Source organism: Pinus tabuliformis, chromosome 3_2 (genome assembly GCF_031772625.1).
Source record: "Pinus tabuliformis cultivar Carrire ecotype Pingquan chromosome 3_2, CPIR1, whole genome shotgun sequence".
In the NCBI taxonomy this organism is placed as follows: Eukaryota; Viridiplantae; Streptophyta; class Pinopsida; order Pinales; family Pinaceae; genus Pinus; species Pinus tabuliformis.
Window position 1 is genome coordinate 154,897,161 of NC_142302.1, and position 8,543 is coordinate 154,905,703.

Consider the following 8,543-nt stretch of genomic DNA (forward strand, 5'->3'; position numbering starts at 1 on the left):
TATGTAAGGGCTGTGCTGAAGGAAAACATTCAAGGGGACCTTTCCCCTCAAGTGTCACAAAGACATCTGAGATATTGCAACTGGTCCATTCTGATCTTTCCGGTATGTTGCCTGTAACATCCCTAGGGGGATGTTCTTACTATATGACATTTACTGATGACTTCTCTCGCAAAACCTGGATATACTTCTTGAAGAAGAAGGATGAGGCTTTCATGTGGTTCCGTACCTTCAAAGCCTTGGTGGAAAATATGACCGGAAAGAAGATCAAGATTTTGAGGACTGACAATGGCACTGAATATGAGTCAAATGAGTTCAAAGACTTTTGCAGAGAAGCTGGCATTAAGAGGGAGACTACCACTGCATATACTCCTGAGCAGAATGGTGTTGCTGAACGCAAGAATAGGACTATTGTGGAAGCTGCCCGTGCCATGCTATGTGACCAGGGTCTACCAAAGTTTCTGTGGGGAGAAGCTGCAAATACTGTTGTGTACATTCAAAACCGATGCCCTCATTCCGCTTTGGACTCCAAAACTCCCGAAGAGGTTTTCTCTGGTAAGAAACCTGATGTCTCACATTTTAGAATTTTTGGATGTCCTGTCTATTTTCATGTGCCGAAAGAAAAGAGAAGTAAGCTGGATGCTACTGGAAAGAAAGGAATGTTTGTGGGCTACAGTGAGACTTCTAAGGCATATAGAGTCTATGTACCTGGTCAAAGGGAAGTAGAGATAAGCCATGATGTCACTTTTGACGAAGATGCTTCCCTGAAGAAAGTAGTAGATCTTCCTAGATCTGAAGAAAATCATGAAGAAAGACCCGGAAATCTGGAAGAACCCCAGGATGAGACTATGCCTGATGATGAAGGGTCTATGGACCCTATTGATCCTTCCCCTTCTCTAGGAAAGAGGCCATCATGGCTCAGGGACACCCTCGAAGATGCTAAGGGTCATGCTGCCCCAAAGGGGGACATTCCGAGAAAGCAAGAAGCCGTGTAGATACCAAGGGTATCTAGCTGCCATGAGTTCTATTATACAATCTGAACCTGGATCTTTTGAGGAAGCCATCAAGCATCAAGTCTGGAAGGATGCTATGCATGAAGAATATGAGGCTATTATGAAGAATGATGTCTGGGATGTGGTCCCGAGACCGAAGGACAAATCTGTTGTCACCTCTAAATGGCTCTACAAGATTAAACATGGACCTGATGGGAGCGCTGAAAAGTTTAAGGCAAGATTTGTTGCCCGTGGCTTCTCTCAAAAGGAAGGAATTGACTATGACGATATATTTGCACCTGTGGCACGATATACCACCATCCGATCCATCATAGCCCTTGCTGCTACGCAAGGATGGAGTCTTCATCAGATGGATGTCAAGACCGCTTTTCTGCATGGTGCAATAAAGGAAGAGGTGTATGTAGAACAACCTCTGGGATTTGAAGTTCAAGATCGAGACACTTATGTCTGCAGGTTGAAGAAAGCCCTCTATGGGTTAAAGCGAGCACCCAGAGCTTGGTATGAGAGGATGGATAGTTACTTGATGAAGCTGGGCTTCACTCGAAGCAATGCTGATCCAAACCTTTACTTTAAGGTTGTGGAAGGAAAGCCTCTCATTCTAGTGCTGTATGTGGACGACCTCTTCCTGACAGGTGATGACCCTCTCATTCATCAATGTAAGAGGGAGCTTGCTGCTGAGTTCGAGATGAAAAACCTAGGACTGATGCACTATTTCCTAGGCCTGGAGGTCTGGCAGAGACCTGGAGAGATTTTCCTTTCTCAGGGAAAATATATTGTGAAGCTTCTGGAAAGATTTGGGATGGTGGACTGTAAGTCCGTGTCGACACCAATGGAACTCAACTTTAAGAAGTTGAGTGGCAGCACTGCAGGGCCTATCTTGGCCAATCCTACTGAGTATCGTCAACTCATAGGAGCTTTGATGTTCTTAGTGAACACCCGTCCGGACATATGTTTTGCAGTGAATACTTTGAGTCAACAGATGGTTGAGCCTCATCATTTTCACTGGGTTGGTGCCAAGAATCTTTTGAGATATCTTCGGGGCACGATAAACCATGGGCTGAGATACACTGCCGGGAGTGTGATACTCCGTGGATATACTGAAGCCGATTGGGCTGGCAGTGTGGTGGATCGTAAGAGCACATCTGGATGCTGTTTCAATCTTGGTTCTGCTTCGATCTCATGGATGAGCAGGAAGCAGAAGTCGGTGGCTTTGAGCACCGTGGAGGCCGAATACATTGCTGCTAGTATGGCCTGTTGTGAAGCAGTTTGGTTGAGGAAGCTCTTTAGTGAGCTGTTCCAACATGTGCTAGATACCACTGTGATACTCTGTGATAATCAGAGTGGGATTCGTATGACTGAGAATCCTGTGTTCCACGACCGATCCAAGCATATTGATATCAGGTACCACTTTATCCGGGATATGGTACAGCGAGGCGCCGTAAGGCTCGATCATATAGGAACTGATGAGCAGGTCGCGGATATTCTCACTAAGCCCCTGGGGAAGGTCAAGTTCCTAACCTTCCGTGAGAATCTTGGTGTCGTGGAAAGACCCTATGATGTGGGTCCTGTTGGACGATGAGCTCTGGGAGCTCTGGGGGGCTTTGGGGATAGCTTCTCGGAGCTATAAGCACTCATAATGCTTTTGCCCCACCCTTGTGATTATTGAGCTGGTTCGCCACTCATTTATCTGTGCCCCGTATGCATCCTACCCATTGAGTTCAGGGCTCATGGGAAGTACCTCTCATTTGGCCAATGAGGTGTGGAAAAGTTAGAGACTATTAGCAAAGACTGATGGACGCATCAGAGATTGCCGTACTCTCTATCTAGGATGGCATGGTCCAACCACTTGATCTGGGATCAAGATTTGTGAGGTCTGGGACCTCTGGACTGACTATGTCAGTCGGGGAATGATGTCTTTGTGACTGACCCACTTCTGTTCTGAAATAAAGAAGCCAGCAAAGCAAGTTTCGGCGGGATGACTCACGATGTTGATTGCACTAATAAATGGAGTTCTCCCTAGTTGAGAGGGAGTGTTAAATTTGGACAACTAGGTCCAAACTCCATGTTCTGATGCTCAGATTAAGAGGCTAATATTTTTGTTGGATTCCTCTTTCTGAGAGGTGTAAAATCCATATAAAAATAGTCTTAATCCGATGAGCAGAACTTATATTGTGAATTTATTATCCTTAATAAATTATATGTGCAAGGTCAGCCAGTTTTGTAATGTAGGCTCACATGCCCAACAGATGTGTCACACACCCTCATTGATGGATATATATACAGGAAAAGTTGGAGAGAATTTCATCACAACTCAAATCACATCTTCCTCTCTCATCTTAGAGAGTACGCTACCTGGAGGACGAATTTCAGCCACACGTGGGAAGGACGAAGAGGACAGACCGTACGGATTTTCTGTTGCTAGGGTTTCGCAGAAAGTTTGACCAGCGTTGACTTTGGTCAACACTTGGTCCAATCAAGCTGAAAATTGGTGGAAAGTTCGATTTTTGAAGGCCGTACTATCTGGCACAAAAATCGAGGTCAAAGGGTTGACCGTTTTGCTGCTGCGTTGACTTTTGTAGAATTGACTTGGGTTGACTCATCTACTAGTTGGAGGGATCTTGTGACACATCTGGGTTGGCTGACCAATGGAGACTTTGCTGGTTAAAGCATCCTGTTGACCGCCGAAACGAACACACACATTTTTCCTGTTTCTGATTTGTCTTCTAGATCTGCTTATATGTTCTATCTGCATTTTGCTTAACTACTTGTATGATTGCTGTGAGAGAAGTGAAATTGCTCTTAGCATAGAACATCTTCAAAACTTAACAATTTTGCAGCAATTTCATCTAATCATCAAATTTAAGAAGAAAATCATTAATCAGTTTCCAAACATACCTTCAAGGCCACCGACATCCAAGATTGCAACTTTTGAAACTCTTATGCACATGGAGCCTTTTACCCATGTATACAAAGAGGTAGACACAAAAGAGAGATGAGGACTTTAAATTGGTGTTTCAGTAGCTATAGGGCCAAATTTGTGTAGAAGAAGTTGATGATAATGTTGACTATCATCTCTAGAATCGGTTGATCTACAAATTAGACAAGCTTTGTGTTCCTAAAGGTAAAGGATTGTAGCTTGCCAGAGAAGCTCATGCCTCCAAAATTGCAGGACATTTTGGTGTTGGAAAGACATTGCTAACTTACATAGGTATGTGTGTAGGGCCAATACGCAAGATGTTGATTGGTTTATTAGGGGATTGATACTTTGTTGTACCAACAAGCCTAGTAACATAAATGCAAAATTTATACCATCCCTTGACTGTACCCAATAGACCTTGGGATAGCATCTCCATGGATTTTGTGGACAATTTGCAAACAACTAGGAGAGGACATAACTATTTGTTTGTGGTAGTTGACACGTTTAACAAGATGTGCATTATTATGCCTTATAAGAAGACCATAAAAGGACAAGAAGCAACAAACATGGTATTTGAAAAGATTTGGATGCACTTTGGGAGACTAAGGAGCATCATCTCGAATAGGGAAACCATATTTACCAATGCCTTTTGGACTATGCTTTGAGAGAAGCAATGTTTTCAAAACCATTTTTAAAAACCGGTTACCGGTCAAACCGACCGGTTAGCAAGGCTGCCGGTCTGAACCGGCCAAAAAACCCGGTTGGACAGGGCATTTCGCCATTTTTTAGCCCTAACCGGTGAAAATTGGCCGGTTTGGCCGGTTCCGTCCTAAACCGGCCGGTTTTAGGCACGCCCACCATAAAGTTAAAAAAATCATATTTCTGACTATGTTTTAGGGATTTTGGGGGGGAACTAAGGGTGTTTCAACCCTAGCAATGTTGGCAATTAATGGCAATGTTAAATTCTTAAAGTAAAAGTGACATTACCATGAAATGACTCAAGATGTTTGAGAGTGGTTTCGACCTCATTGGATTTCATATGGAGAAACTAGAATTTTAGATTTCACTCAAAATTCAGCAAACTTAATGGTTTTCAAGATTTCATGGTTTGGGGGTAAACAATAAATGCAATCAGAGCTCCAAATGATGAGCAAAACTCCTGATCTAGATCCCATTGTGTTGGATGATATTGATCCAACATCAAAATGGGTGGAGGAGACTGAAGAACCTGTGTTTGAGGCTGATTTTGATATCGACATGGCTTTAGCGGGGGATGAAGCAGATTATGTGGTGGCATCAGAACCAGGATCAGTGGCGGCATCAAGGAAAGGCAAAGAACCAATGGAAGGCACTAGTCATGCAGGTCGACAAACTCATGCTTCCATTAGGTCCACTTCTATTGTCATTGGTGGCATTGATACTGAGGTTGCAGATCAGGTTGAGGCATCCTCAGACTCTAAACCAGATGATGTCTATGTAGCTCCTGATGATGATCCTGTGTCTAGTAGTGGTGATGAACTTGATGATTGATCATGTGTACACTGTAGACTTGTAGTAGGCCAATGGCCTCATAGCTTGCAGCATTGTTTTTGGACTTTATAGTCCATTTAGAGCCTCATTTCTTATGTATTCTGCTATTTTGTCGATGATATGTATTGCACTCTATGCCATTTTGATATATTCACCTTTACATGGTATATAAATGAGCAAACTTTGCATATTTTGTCTCTATTGGCTTGGAATCATGGTTTTACATCTTAAAAATAGTTTTGTTTCATTAAAAATTAATTATTTAATTTATTTTTTTAAAACCGGTTTGGTAACCAACCAAACCAGTGCCGGTTAGACCAGTTCCAGTAGGTAAACCGGTTCATTAGGTGGACCGGTTCGGTCACCGGTTCCGGTTTTTAAAACATTGGAGAGAAGATGGACACCAAATTGAAGAGTTCTCCAATTTTCCATCCACAAACAAAAGTAGTCAACAAGGCATTGGTTTATCCTTTGTGGGGTTACAATCAAAAGCATCCAAAGGCCTAGGATGAAAATTTGATTTAAGTTCAACACTCTTATAATAGAGCAATCCACACTTCTACTGGTAAGTCCCATTTTCAAACTTGTTTTTGGCAATACTTGCCACCATTACCTTTGGGTGTTGTATATGTCGTAGTATATCTATTATACATATTTTCCTATTGAATTTGCTCAGAATCCAGTAGAGATTTGTTGGAATCACAAGTTTGAGTTGTGAACTCTCTACAATCCAAGTGCCCCAAGGGTTTTTCAGGGTGTTGAATCCATATATGCAATCAAAAACACATTTTAAACAACAACAAAAACAAGATTTCACCAAAAATTGTTTCGTCGAATTACAGCCAAAAACTTTAAAACGTATAATAGTTAAACGTCATTGTATATGGATAGCAAGGAGAATGATGGAAGACATCACAAGAGATGCACTAAAAGCAAAAAATAACTTGTTGAAAGATTAGGTAGTTCTATTTGCAAGTACAAGGCCTGACATGATCTACACAAAATTCAGAAAACATTCAAGTGGGAGATAGAGTTCTATTGCATCTAAATAAAGAAAGGCTACATGGTCCTGGTAAAACCAACGCGTCGCGGTATGGTCTTTTTCAAGTATTGGAGAAGGTGGACAATAATGCCTACAAACCTAATCTACACCCATATATATGCACATTGACTTAATAGTGAATATGGAAAATATAAAACTCTATGAACCTTCCATGTTAAAACAGGGAATTGAGGAGTAGGTCCTACCCACCATAAAGGACTTAGCACCAAACAACTTAGGTAAACTAGGTAGAAGATACAATTTTGCAGAAGTCCAAAACTGCAAGAGAAGAGTAGCATGAACTCTAGTAGATAGTGCTAAAAGCATAACTTCCTTGCAAAGCCAAATGATACTCTAGCGATAAAGTAGAGAAAAAAATTCTCACCTCATTGAATAAAAGCTTTTGGAGACCAAAAGCCTCTTTAAATGGGGATGTATGATCCTAAATGGATCATTATATAATTTATAATCTATCTTGGTACTTTTTGGGTGGAAAAATTAGAGGAATTGACTTAAAGGGCCCATTTTAGGGGGCAGATCCCAATTTTGTGATTTGGGGTCCAAAACCTTCCAAAGTCGTTTAGAGGCGTCAAATGGCACATTTTGGGGTCAAAACTGTGTGTTTAGCTTGTAACCAGTTGATGTTGTTCTACAAACTTAAAACTTTCCAGCAATGAAAAATCACCTCAATTGAAGTTTGTATCCGAAATTTATCTCCCGCAAGTTGACCTACCTTGTTGACCACCATGGTACCAAATGGATGCCACATCAACCCCCATTACTCACACATGTGGGGTTACTAGCTTGTCATGTGTTGACTTCCAAAAAAAATCTATAGAATCCAAAACCCTAACACTAATTGAGGGTTGAGACATGCAAAATAACCCTAACCCTCGATAGTTGTTGGGCTATCTTAAATATTAGTCCACTGGGAAAGGAAGGGATTCCATTCTTTTGGTATTGTTATTGTTCCATAGTTAAGTAATGCATCTAGAAGTGGGATATTGAAGCATAACAAAGGAGGCAGAAGACTTTCTAGCAACAATTCATGCCACAATGTCCATGGCAACTCCATAGTAAGTTCCCGTTTCTCTATACTTGGATTTCGTAACTGAGAAAAAGAGAGCAAAGCACAGGTCTCACCTTCTAGCTGAATTTTCTCGCGTATTGGGAGTCCTAGTTCACATTTTGTGATCACTTGTGTGGATGGAGTGTTTAATTGCTTGTTTCATTTATTTCAGTTTCAAATATTTCCATCATTTTAGGAATTACATTAGTAATAGTAAATTTAAAAGGAATTTATAAAATGTATAATAAAAATTTTCAAAATATTGTAAGAATTGTTCGAACAACCTGTTTAGTGGAATATCCACAACAATTTACAGATCATGTGGTTGGGCAGAAAATTTCGCGGTACAACCTTGTTCCCCCTTGAAGGGAGAGTATGGTGATGAATCCCCATTGAATTATTCAGATTTATGGTTGTTGACTAATAACCAAACACTACCAAGTAAGATGCAGGATGATGGGCTTACAAAAAAAAAGATGCACGATGATGGAACTGCTTGTAATTGCTAATCTAATCCTTGGGTACAGATCTCTACTCCAGTTATAAACCCTTGAGTGTTAAATATTATTTTAGTCCCTTTATAAATGTCCTTGGCATGGGAAAATTCATGGTGTTTTGAATTAAAGTTGAGTGCTCATTTGAAATAAATCATATTAGATATCGATAATGGTTGTGGCATAAGATAATGGTTGTGGCATAACTTAAGGCTAAAATGTCAATTGGGATTATCTTGGGTGGTTGGGACGAATGATTTTTATCCTTCCCACAAGTGACATGTTGAGCTTCATCTCAAATATAATGTTGTAATGGCTTTGATCCTTCTTGTTTTTGAAAATGTAGCGAACAAGGTCTTCTGACTTGTGCCTTAGCCAATGAAGACCTCGAATTGTCCTCCTGAGTTAGAGTTCAGTTATCCTCCTGAGTTAGAGTTCAGTTAGGATAAGTTATTTCCAATTTACTGGAATAATCATCAAG